The 13,279-nt window shown below is 39.5% G+C and overlaps 1 protein-coding gene across 1 annotated transcript in view; it reads left to right on the top strand.

The window, feature by feature from the left end:
* Window positions 1–3,506: 3,506 nt before the first annotated feature.
* slc38a4 (solute carrier family 38 member 4) overlaps window positions 3,507–13,279 on the top strand; it is a 61,449-nt gene continuing 51,676 nt past the window's right edge. The window contains exon 1 of the mRNA XM_066667009.1: window positions 3,507–3,560. The gene's annotated coding sequence lies outside the window, so the exon portion shown is untranslated. The remainder of the gene's footprint in view (window positions 3,561–13,279) is intronic.

The raw sequence follows: 13,279 nt of genomic DNA, 5'->3' as shown, positions 1-13,279 counted from the left end.
GACATATGACACATGTGACATAAGACATGTGCTGCTATTAAGGTAATGTCTTTAACCTGGAAATGCATAGTTATTCCAGCAAAACAAGGATGTTAAGGGAGGAGAATGTCCATTCAGCTGTGGATGTTAAGGGAGGAGAATGTCCATTTAACTGTATCTCCTCAGAAAAATAAACCCAGGAATCTCAAAGTGGTCACCTCTTTGATTTTTATTACAAATATCAAAATTACACATTATGCAGAGGTACAGATAATGATAATGAAAAGTGATTAAATTAAAATCAATGTTCTTATGTATAACTGCAAGCCTTTTGTTTATCATAGAATAAAGCAAAGCAAGTGTGAAGAGAAATATATCATTCCTTATTCAACCGAGATATTCTACAATAGCCTTGACAATTGTTGGTACACCTATTTATTTATACAAATGGATTACTACAATGTTACAAACTATATTTTCCTGTATTGTTATAACATGGCTTCTATCTCACAATCAATGATGGAGCCTATTTAAATGGAGAAAAGTTGTCACTCCACAGTTTTGTATCTCTGTGAACGACCCTGAACATGAACCAGAGAAAGTAAATGAAAGAGTATCTGAGGAGATCATAAAGAAAAATCTAGACAAGCATGTTAAATGTAAAGGCCTTAAGACCATCTCCAGCAGATAGATGCTCCTGTGAACACAGTTCCGAATGTTATTACGAAGTTCAAGGTCCATGGGACTGCAGCCAATTTCCCTGGATGCAGCTGCAGGAGAAAATTAACCCCAGATTGAACAGAAATAAAGTGCAAAAGGTAGACAAAGAAAAGGAAATCATCCAAAAAAATATAAGCTAAAATCCAAGGTAAGGGTACATGAGTGTCTGATCACAACTTCAAATTTTTTCATGTCAATTTTTTAACAACTGTGGAACCATAGAAGACTCCACTGTTGAGGGAAAAACATAAATAAAAAAGTCTGGGCTGGAATTTTGTAAAATTCACAATTCTTCTGGGAGTATGTTTCAGGACAGATGAGACAAAGAAGAAGCTTTTTGCAAGGAATATCAGTTCTTTGTTTATAGCTAAAAATAATGAAGTTTTCAAAGAAATTGACCCCACACATAACGTGAAATGTTTTTTCGGGCTGTTTTTTGCATCGGGCATTATATAACATATTCAATTAAATAAAAAATTGAAAGCAAACATTTTTACATGTATTAAACAATCACGGATGCAAGTTACTTGAGTTAGGTTCAAGATACTTATTAAGAACTTGGTTAGTTTTGTAGCTGTGAATAACTTTCATCAATAACAATTTGTCTAAATCTTTTTCCCATAAAGTATATTATGACTAACCCTATTATTTTCAGGCAGCACGGTGGCACAGTATGTGCCGTATATCCTGCTGACTACCTGTGGGTTTTTCTTAAATTTCCCCTGGGGATCAATAAAGTATCTATCTATCTATCTATCTATCTATCTATCTATCTTTCATAGCTCCATGGACTTGGAGATTGTGTGTTCGAGTCCTGCTTCAGGTGACAATTTATACAAAATACCTTACATTAAGTGCAATATGCCAGGAAGTAATAAGTGCATTAAAGAAAGACATTCAGTGCAAGAGATACTCTCGGAAGAGCTGGGTCTTCAAGGATTTCTTGAATGCGGAGAGGGTTTCTGTTGCTCTGATAATACTTGGAAGCTCGTTCCACCAGCGTGGTACCAGAGATGAGAATAGCATCGACTGACCTGTACGTGGGGTTGGTCGTGTTAGTTGGTGCTCCTTTGACGAACGGAGAGGGCGGGCGCTAATGTATGGTTTTAAGAGTCGATTGAGGTAGATGGGAGCAGAACCAGTGAATACTCTGAAGGCCATCATTGGTGATTTAAATTTGATTTGAGCAGCTAAGGGTAGCCAGTGCAGCTCAACTAATAGGGCATGTGCTCTTTTAGGCTGGTTGAAAACCAGGCGTGCTGCAGCATTCTGGATCATCTGTAGTGGTCTCACAGCACAGGCCGGAAGACCTGTCAGGAGGGCGTTGCAATAATCTAGACGGGAGATTACTAACGTCTGAACAAGGAGCTGTGTTGCATGTTGAGTTAGGAATGGCCTAATCTTCCTTATGTTGAATAGGGAGAAGCGGCACGATCGAGCTACAGCGGTAACGTGATCTGCGAAGGTCAGCTGGTCATCAACCATGACACCCAGGTTTCTTACAACCTTGGTGGGAGCCACTGATAGGGACTCTAGCTTGATGCTGATGTGGAGAATAGCTTGCTTGGCTGGGAGGACCAGTAGTTCAGTTTTGGATAAATTCAATTGGAGGTGATGTTCCTTCATCCATGTAGATATGTCAGAGAGACAGTCAGAGATTCGAGTTGCCACTGAAGTGTCACCTGGAGGAAAGGATAAATAGAGCTGTGTGTCATCTGCATAGCAGTGATAGGAGAAGCCGTGCGAATGTATGATTGGGCCTAGAGAGGTGGTGTACAAGGCAAAGAGGAGGGGACCCAGCACTGAGCCTTGGGGCACACCTGTGGTGAGGTGGTGTCGCACTGATGTTTGTCCAAGCCATGACACATTGAAGGATCGTCCAGTGAGATAAGACTCAAACCAGGAGAGTGCACTGTTTTGAGGAGTTTCTGGGTGGACCACTGGTGATTAAACAGGATTTTAGACAAAATGAGATTAATAAACAATTTTAATCAGGCACATTGCCAACATTTTAGCATAATCATTTTATATCAGGCTTATACTCATTATTATATCTCTCATAGTTGTTGGTAATATTTGTATTAGTTTGTTTTCCAGAATAAAAGTCTCTGTGAATTTAAAATCTGTTTGAGGAGATTAAAAATTAGTTCTATCCTGTACACAGGACAGTAATCTGAGTGGTCCGATGGTGGACCAGCAGTGGTCTACAGTCAGTGGTGTGCCAGCCTTTTTATGCCAGTGGGCTGATATATGCTTGCTGTCTGGGATTTTGCATTTTACTTTTTGTATTTAACAGAATGGTACCAGTTAAGTCATGATAATCAGCCCAAGCTTGGATCTGAGCTGATTTTCTAAATCAACTTATCAAATATTCTTTTAATTTTTTTCAAATAATTAAAAACAAGGTATCTGCAGGCTAGTGGTTAGGTAAGGCCATCGATTTCAAAGTAAGTGGAACACCACGCATCCTAATAATTTAAGTGCATTTAAATAAATGAACTCTGGCTTTTTGTCAGTGTGATTCTATGGCCAGGTAAATGATGGTTTTATAAAACAGTTTAATGACCATCGATTACTTTAATTAAAAAAAGGCTTTGGGGACAAAGCTGAGATCTCAGTCCAGCTCATTTAGTCTGTGTCTCCCTGCTATGATAAAGCAGCTCCAAAAGGCGACCACCTTGCAGCTGGTCGCACCAAGTGCCCCCCAGCCTGCGGCTGTAATTTGATGCTGCCATCACATAGTGGAAATTTCCACGGTGGCTTCCCTGTTAAATGGGTATGGTCTAGAGACACGAGGAACAGTTGTCCGCGTCTTCCTATCGCTGCTCAGAGAAAGAGTTGCTGCCGTTTCTTCGACCAAGGTGGGTCTTCAAAATACGGACAGCAGTTTTTTTTATGTGCATAAAATGTTTAGACATTTTAAATGTTACCCCAGCAGCCACATGCAAGAGTGACTGGATTTTTGCAGCCAATTTCTCATAAAATTATTTATTTGGTAATTATTTAAACAGATAACCGGTATGTCTAAAGGTGGTCCTGTTATGAGTGGCTCTGGAGTATTATGTAGAATTAAAATAAAGTTTAACGACCAGTGGCGAATTACCTGAAAAAGGTAGCTAATATTTATATGTTGAAGTTAAGGGGTGTAACCATGAAATGTGTGTGCAGCTTCCAGCACAAAACATACCACCAGGAGTGCAGTGTGTGGACTATATTGCCGTTACAACAGTGTTTTCGCATTGAAATTTACATATTATTTTGTGGTGAATGCAATACTATAGTGTTTCAGGACATGTAGGAGAACGAATCGCCTGTGAATATGAGCGCGTGTTTGTGTTTGTGTGGGGGGCGCGTACAATCACCATCGTTAGCCGCCCTTTATACACCATCCTGAATAAGACATTATAAACATAGCGAACATATATAGATTATCTGGACATCTATTGCAAGACAAGCTGATTCCGCGAATACGGGACGAGGGTATATAAAATCTGATAGCGTTTGGCGCCATTAGCTACACGGCTGAGGGTCTGGAGCTAAATTTGGGCTGTTTCCGTGGTGAAGGAAAATATCGATGGAGTTTAGTTTATCACGTCTGCCTGAATAATCAGGAATTATAACGAGGATTACCTTATTATACAGTATTTTAACTAAGTTCCTCCTGCGAAAAAGGGCTTCAGAATTTGGTGGTGGTGGTGTGAGGGTGTGTGTGTGTGTGTGTGTGTGTGTGGGGGGGGGGTCGTTAGTTTCTACCGCGACAGAATTTAGCATATTTTACAGTGTGTTATTATATCACGGTTTTATTTTGCACCTAACAGTGGCCATTATGGAATTACCGATGTGCAGTTTAATAAGCGCAAAATTGCTCGTGTTTTCTCAAAACGAAATTAGCAGGTAAGGCTGCTGAGCGCCTGTGCAAGTTTCTTAAAGGATATTGTGGTAAAGTATCTAGAATATTCTGCAGTAGTTAAGTGTGGAAGGCCCACCCACCGGTTTAGGGTCTCTTTCAGACACACAACTGTGGTTGTGACATCAACTTATTAATATTTCATGAGTTTTTCGGACACGTATCCATCCATACTGGAGGAGTCCTTTCCATTGTAATGTATTTGCCAGGGTGGTGTTCTTGAATGAATTCTGCTAACAGTTTAAGCAATCCATGAAAGCACTTTTGTGTTGGTTTCTGTGCATTATTGACTCTCTTGCTCCAGAAAAAATAACGTATCATTTCTTAAAAAAATTAAACTTAATTAAAAGCGTTTGGGCAAAAACAGAAAACAGCACTAATATATATATATATATATATATATATATATATATATATATAATTTTTTTGTAGTAAAGATGAGGGCAATGTTTGCTTTATATCTCAGGAATTGTAGTTTTCCATAAATGAGTTACATTTTTTTTTTTTTTTTTGATGTTTATTCAGATCCAGCAGTTGAGATTCTAGGTCACTTTGAATATAATGTGGCAACAGTTCGGTGCAGGATCGATTCCTGAAAGCAAACTCAGTATGTGAACTTTACACTGAGACCTCTTGATACAAACTGACCTGAACACACGTCACTTTCTCAGCAACAGTATGTATTGCCTAAATTATAAACTGCCTGGCAAAAGATGGCACAAAGACAAAATAATAAAGTTACATTTTGACAGATTTCTTTGGCCTCTTTAATTAGTTGCTGTAATTTTGTGGTTCAGAATTTTTTTTGGTATTACGCTTTTGGTATTGGTGTGGCGCTTGATGTTTAGTTTTAAGTAATTTAATACTTTTTTTTCTGGGGGTAGTTCTGCATAGTTTTTGCCTTCTATGTAATAAAAAGTATTTTCTTTATTGTTATGGTATAATAGCATCTTTGAAACAGATACATGAAAAGCATGCCACTATATATTAGTAGAAGAGAAATAAGGACAAAAATGTTACAAATTAGCCCACATAATCCCATATTTTGGAGATGAATTTTAAGCCATGAACCGTGGCTCATATTGCTTTAGGCCAGTAGTGTCTACTTTTAAGTTTTTTTTTTTTTTTTAAGTTTTATATATTTGCTATTTGTTATTCATATTTATTTTTGTTTTGATAATCAGAATTAAATTTAGCCCATTTGTATGGCTGTAAAAATCAACCAATTATGACTTTCAAAATTAAAGGTAAGAACTACTTTGATGTGCTAATTTTCAGGTAAAAACTAAGTAGTGCTCAGTATCTTTATGTTAACTATAACTTGATGAGAAAAATGACTTCTGGTGACTAGCTACAACCAGTATTCTTTATCTGCGTGGGGCCTGATGCAACACCTGACACAATTGCGAAACCTGGTTCTAGTGATTCTGCAGTCTATACTTTGTATAATCTCAGGTACCTCATGCAACATGTTTGTTTAGTATCATTTGAATTGCTCTCATTGATGTCTGATTTTTGCCTTATTTGGTGGATCATATCAAATAATAATAAAAATGATTGTATACGGCACCCACTCATACAAATTGTGCAGTCAAACTTAAAACTTTAAAAGATGCTACATTGAGAATAACCAAGTTGAAAAAAAAATATATTCGTGAAAGTATTGGTTGCCACTATGTAAAAAAGGCTGTAATGAATCGCCTTCACTCAGATCTTAAAGAAATAGACTGATATTTGAACTAGATTATGTAAGAGGGATGTATTTGTGTGAACTAATTGCTGCTGCAGATGTGAACCAGTTGCCTTCAGATCACTTTACCATCATGGAGTCTTCAGTCACTTATGCTGTGTTTAAGGCTATGTTTAGAGACCCATTTAAAGCTGGGTAATTAAACATTTTTAATGCATGTGTCATTTGTTTTCCAGAACATAACTGCAAATTGATTCAGTGTCACTAATCTATTCAGTTTCTGACTGTCCTTTATGCTTCCACAAGTGATTACTTGTCAATAGCTTATTCACAAGCAAAATTATCTTCCACATTTAGTTTTACATGCCTGTATCTATATAGGATTTTTCACTTATCAAAGTAATTCATTGCCTTATACCTAAAAGTGAACACACACACATATGCACTTAATAAACTAATGACTGCACAAAAATTTGATTTTCTGAGTAATCAGATCAATGCATTTACAAGTACTTGGGAAATTAAAGAGTCGGCGCAGATTGTATTTCTGCTTTTCAACAGTCTATCACTGTAAGTCGTAATAAACTTTCTGCTGCATCTTTGTGTTGGGGGGGGGGCTTGTAGAACTAATTTTTAGAGAGAACTTCAGAAAATACATCAGAGACTACTCTGTACTCTGTCTGGTAACATCTGCACCCACTGAGCTCTGCATTCTTAATTTGATTTCTAGACCTCATTCCATAACTCTCAAATCAGGTAACTGCAGAAATCTGAATAAGATTTTTTTAGTGCATGTCAGTGCACTCATTTTCCCTTCCGTTATAAATCACATCACACAATTATCTGTAGCTGGTCAGACTATGCATCATTTAGATATCCCTATTGGATCAAAGTAGCTGCATTTTCAGCATGTTGAACAAGGAAACACACCAAATTCCCTGAGAATAGACAGAAGTTTGGCTTACAAGCCTATGTTTCAGCTGACATTAAGACCCTTTCCTGAGTTGACTCAAGGCCTTGTCCAACTTGAACACAGAAAACTGATTCAAGTGGCAGTGTGGGACCAAGAATTTATCACTTACATCCAAGCACTAAATTCTGATCTTTAATTGATCTGAGCATTGGAATGGGATATTACATTGCACTAATGTTCAGACTGGGTTGGAATTGTCTTTGGGGAAGCATGCTTAATGGTGTGGCGCTGCTTCCTATTAAACCAGAATATAGTTGTTTAAGTTAAGTCCATTAAAGTTTTTACAGCAGCTGATTATTATCCTATTACAGAGTGTTGTTACCTGTGTGGGTGGCACGGTGGCGCAGTCACACAGCTCCAGGGACCTGGAGGTTGTGGATTCGATTCCCGCTCCGGGTGACTGTCTGTGAGGAGTTCTCCCTGTGTCCGCGTGGGTTTCCTCTGGGTACTCCGGTATTCTCCCACAGTCCAAAAACACACGTCGTAGGTGGATTGGCGACTCAAAAAGTGCCCGTAGGTGTGAGTGAATGTGTCTGTGTTGCCCTGTGAAGGACTGGCGCCCCTTCCAGGGTGTATTCCCGCCTTGCGCCCAATGATTCCAGGTAGGTACTGGACCCCCGTGACCCTGATTTGGATAAGAGGTTTCAGATAATGAATGTATGTTACCTGTGTAGTTTTGGTTGAATTTCCTAGGTATTACAGTTGTGCTAATGAAATAGACATGACTAGTGTCATTAGAAATATATTTCAGTTTTAGACAATTGGGAGGAATATATCTATAAATATTTTATGTTTCAGTGCATGGTTGATTAATTTAGAAAATCAAAAACTGAACTAGTTGACTCTGAACTCGTACTAAAATGCTTACAGTGCTGTGTTGTATCTGGTTTTCAGCTGCAAACATTTGTCATCATTTGTCAAAATTTTGTAAATTTATGTCACATTCAGATCTCTTCAGCCACATGATGCTGACACACGCATCATACAATTTATATACCAGATATACTTAGCTTAGTGTTTCTGTTCTGAGGAGGAGGAAAACAGATTGAAATATATAGGAGTTTATTTATAAAGCAGAAAAACTGTCAAAACAACTGAAGTGCAAAAGAGACAAATGTGCAAAAAATGTCTGAGAGTGAAGATTCAGGACAGGTATTCATACATTATTACTAACCAGTGAGAACTTTGGAGGTCTCTTCACCATCCAAACGCCCTGTTGTGGCTCAGCCAGTGATGCAGAGAGAAAAAGTCTGAGCCATTTCAGTCTGAGACATTTTCATGTTGTTTTATTTACTGAGCCAGGGCTGTGCACAAACACCAGATTTTTTTCCAGCATGCAAACAAACAGGAGCTTAGTATAACCTCTTCTTTGTGCTCTGACATAAACATGGTTCCAGCAGTGTGACTGGATATTACGTCAGATGAGAATATTCTGCTATCTATTCCCGCTCATCCACTGCATGGAACTTACTCTACTCACCTCAACCCAGCTTGGCTCGGTTGTTTTTCCACTAGACAAATAAGGTATTTGGGTACTTTTTAGTCCCATCTCACCCCTGGTATGAAGTTAGAAGAGTAGGAAATCTCTGCTGATCTGTGAGAACTGGGTTTCGGAGCTGTGTAGAGTCCAAAGAAATACAAAAACATTGTGTGAATACACGAGAAAACAGCACCTAATTTTACAGTCTTCGTTGTTATGCATTTCAAGGCCTGCAGTTCCCGTTAGAGATGGGATTTTGCGATGTCACTAGCTTTATTTTGTAGATGAGCTGTGGTAGTGGAAAATCGACCAAGGAAAATCGTGCTGAACCAATGTCGTGTAGTAGGCTGACCACAAAACTGACTGTGTTATTTTTCCAGGTTTGTGAGTTGGTTTTTGTAATGTGCTAATGCACTCCAAAAATGATTATTTTATATGTTCATCTTAAATCATAGCAATCAGTAAAACAGCTTTTTTGCAGAGTGGTTGCACTACTTTTGTGATTAGTTAACAGAGAAAGACCACTTTTGAAGTAATGATTAACATGCTGTATACTGTAATTTTTGCAGATAGGGTGCTTTCACTTTAGCTTTGGGCAAGACATCAGAGGCCATTTTCCATTTCAAGGCCACAACAATATCCCACCCCCACAAAAAAAAAAAAAAAAAAAAAAAAAGCCATCCACAAGTGTATTTTTATTTGCGCTTGTGCTGGGTCACTTATTTCCCCAGAGAGCAAATCAATAAGTCCAGTAAGCTCATGGACAGAGTTTTTGCAGACAAGGATGTGATAATAATCCTAATAAATTGCAATAAACATATTTCACTTTTCCTTAAACTTAAGTTTATTTCCTTGCACAATGTCACATCAGATCACATCAATTGTTTTCACTACACGACTAACGAGAACAATCCTGATTGAGCTTTCTAAATCACTGAGCTGTTCTCGGGCTAATTTTCAGCCTTTATAACTAGAAATAGACAAAAATGGAGATACATGGTTTTTCTCTGGCCATCAACAAAATATTAGGGTAAAATTAAAAAAGAATTTTTTATATTCTTCTGTAACATTTAGTAATGACATGATGCTTTGTTTATTTGTTTCTTTGTGTCTGATTTTTTGGACAAAAATACGGATAAGACTTTGTAGTGTATGTAGTGTATATATATATAAATATATATCATATATATATTAACAGGAAGATTACTGAGAGTTACTCGACGTTACGCTGTATTTTCTGTATCACACTGCTAACTAACACAAGGCGTCCCTTGGAAACGGAGTGAGGTCCTTAGAGTCTTTGATGAGTCGTTCCGTCGGCGTAAGGAAAGAAGAGCGGAAGCGAAGAGAGAGCGACGTGAGTCGGGCACTCTCTTTTCAGATGTGGCGCGGTCAAGCCCATTTGGGAGGTATCCTTCCTTTGATTGGATCCTGGGTCTGAGGCTCACGTGACTTGTTTCACGTTTCAGAGAGAGAGAGTAAAGATTCACGTATACACAAAAATTACTTATACATACTTGTGGTATAGCACAATGAGTGTCCTGGATTATTAATATCAAACATCTACGTATATATATCTTGGGTATTTTATGATTACATCCCACTACAATATTGTGCTGGAAGTTAGAAACTAATTCATTTTCCTAATCAGAGACAGAATCTTTCCTTCATGATTGAAATAGTAATACACATCACTTCATTAGTTGGTAGACATTCACCTGAGGACAACAGAGAGTAACATTCATACATATTGCATAAACATATTTATAAACTCTCGATTAAGTCCTTTATGTATTTAGACGGCCGCAGGGCGAAACATGATTTCGCAACTGTCCACTTGGGGTCGCTGTTGGTCCATGCTATTCGTCCTGTGCGGATGGGTTTTCAGGAGTTCAGTGCGAGGTCAATTCTGTTGGCCATCTGTGTGATTTGCAGACGATAATCAGGGCCATCTTGACGCCGCTCGTCATAAAACTGGATTGTTAATCCTAGTCTTCACCACTTTGTTTAATTTTCTTCTTAATTTTCTTTAATTTCCATATTCCACTACATTCCCCCCCCTTTTTCAGTTTTATGGTCCGGCAGGGAGCATGGAGCTGAAAAGAACTTTTGCTGTGGAGGAAGGTGAGATCAGCAAGCATATTCAAACACATTTCCAGAGCTGATGTCTTCCTATCAGTGTATGGGTGCATATGGAGTGTTGAGGTTGGCATGCTGAAGGGATTCTAATTACTTAGGGGTAGGTCTTGTTCAAGCGCAACCTCGAGAGCTGGTTCTTCGACATTGCCTTCGGCTTCATATCTAAAACTTGGGGGTTCACCTCTCTGGGCTCTCTTATGTCTAACGTATTTGACCATTTTATTAGACCAAGTTTCTAAACTGCTCTGTAGGGCTCGAGTGCGTTTGAAATAGAAACAAGCTATACTAAAGGTCAAAAGATATCCTAATCTTACCAGGGTAACTAGTAAGGTGTCTGGAGTGGACCATGCATAGGTGACAGGCTGAACTGGCCATAGGGGTTGAGACGACAGCTCTCTAAGAGTGTTATCAATAGGGGTTAGAGCAATGACTTGGGTTCCCTCATATTCTAGGCGAGTTAGTGTTTTAGTATTTAGCTCGTGTTTGGAGAAGAACTCTGAGATTTCTATGTCGCTCTCATATTGGTCAGGGTTCAGGTGATACAGGGCCAGGTCTCCTACATGTAGGATTGCGTTTACGGGGACGTCTACCCAGAAAGTCTGGCTAGGAAGGGGTACCCTTTCTGAGGTGTCATGTTGATCATAGATTAGTAGGGCCTCTCTAAAGGGGGTGTTAACCAACCAACGGTTTCCAACAATCTCAGCTTGGGTACTGGTTACCAAATGTCGGGGTGTGACGACTACCGGACATTGAGTATTACTCATCATTGGCTTAAGGCCACAAATCCCATTTGCACTGTCATGAATAAAAGGTTTGCTAGGGCACAAGTAGTGGATGTTTTTAGTGAGTGTGCACATAAGCAAGTTGGGTACCAAGTATAGGTCAGGGTTATCGTCTTGGTATGCTACAAGAGATGTTGTCTTTACACGAACATAGGCAGAATCTTGCCAGAAGCCAACGTTGACAACATCTTTCAAATGGTAGATGTTTTCAGGCGCCATTATGGGAAGGTTAATGATGAATGCTAATTCTCTGTCTTGGGGATTGACATAAATTGGGATGGCGCTACCTAAGGTATAGGCTAAGTGGGCCTGGAGATCAGTAACTACTTCTCGATTTGCTGTAGACAAAATCTCCTGTACTAAGGATAGAGGCACCAGATAGGGAGGAATTATCCCCATGGCTAGGCTATCCACAGAGGAGCTGAATTCTTGTAGCATATCAGACAATAACATATTCACAAGCTGGATGTGGTCAAGGTCAAGTTGCACTACTGAAAGCATAGAGTTAACCGTCTGGAGCGTTTTGTTCAAAGCGACACTGTGAGCATTGGGCACTACAACGGTGCCACGTAGGGTTTGCCCAATTGTTTGTAGGTGTTGCTGCTGCTTGTTTAATTGGGATTTAATGTTTGGAATTTCAGCTTGCAATTCTCCTACTTGACGTTTGACAGTGGCTACATTGACGGCGTTGACGGCAGACGTTCCGAGACTCAGTAGCGATCCCACAGTTGCAGCTGCCATTAGCAATCCGCCTATGAAATGTTTAGACCGTTTGTTAAAACCATTTAGTTCTGATTGCATTACAGTAAACTTTTGTAGCTGGTGGAGCATATGAGTTACGTCAGCTTCGGCATGGCTGATAGCTTCCTCAGTCCATCTAACTCCATTCTGGCCAGTCTGCAAGTTGGTTATCGGTAGGTTTTTACTACACACTTCGGCGGGATTCAACCGTACGAATACTCTCTGGGTATGGAGGCGGCAATTAGTGATTAGCAGTCCCGGCTGGTCTTTCAGTATTATTCCGGAGTCAGGACCTGGTTCAATCACTTCAGGGAGCACGGCGGTTCCTAGGGAGCCGACGATCAGGAGAATGAGCAGCGGGGCCATCCTACCGGGAGAGATGCTCATGGTTAGATTTAGGGTATTTACGTCGAGTTGTTTTAGACAAGTTTATAAAACTTTTCACTATACCCTCTTTTGATAAAATTTTCCTAGGGTAAACACTCTACAATAATTGACGATGAGGGACTAGGGTCTTGCACCCTGAGTGTCCTCAGTCTGGTTAGAAGCTTGTTGCCTGCTGAAGAGTGAGAGGAAAAAGGGATAGAAGAATTAAGGTGTGAGTAGAAGGTTGTAGTTGTCTGTTAACTAACACCCTTCTTGCCTTTGGTTCTATTGTTTATGACCTAACACAAGCGTTAGTATCCCCTACAAGTCCCATGGGGGTTGTGTGTGGTTTGATTTGGTTGCAGTGGACCCACTTGAGTTCAGTACTGCCCCGAACTTTGTTTATCTTGATCCTGTAAACAACGGGGGACAGTTTGTCTGTGATCTTATAGGGACCGGACCATCGGGGTAGGAAATTGCGGGCCAGATTCTCCCGTTTTTC

This window comes from Hoplias malabaricus, chromosome 4 (genome assembly GCF_029633855.1).
Source record: "Hoplias malabaricus isolate fHopMal1 chromosome 4, fHopMal1.hap1, whole genome shotgun sequence".
Lineage (NCBI taxonomy): Eukaryota > Metazoa > Chordata > Actinopteri > Characiformes > Erythrinidae > Hoplias > Hoplias malabaricus.
Note: the sequence above shows the minus strand (reverse complement) of the source record. Positions and strands in the feature narration are given on the sequence as shown.